Consider the following 286-nt stretch of genomic DNA (forward strand, 5'->3'; position numbering starts at 1 on the left):
TTTAAATATGTAACTTAATAAGTTAATTTCGCGATAAGGGATTTATTTAATTATTACAAAAACGTTACACAAACTGCGTATGTGTTTAAATCATCCCTTTTAAAGTCACTCTTCTTAAAATTTTATTTTTTTCTTAAAATATTCAGTGTGACACACTGTCCAACCTTAAAGAACATTTTAAATAGATAGATAGATAGATAGATAGATAGATAGATAGATAGATAGATAGATAGATAGATAGATAGATAGATAGATAGATAGATAGATAGATAGATAGATAGAAAGA

This window comes from Lucilia cuprina, chromosome 2 (assembly GCF_022045245.1).
Source record: "Lucilia cuprina isolate Lc7/37 chromosome 2, ASM2204524v1, whole genome shotgun sequence".
Taxonomy (NCBI): Eukaryota; Metazoa; Arthropoda; class Insecta; order Diptera; family Calliphoridae; genus Lucilia; species Lucilia cuprina.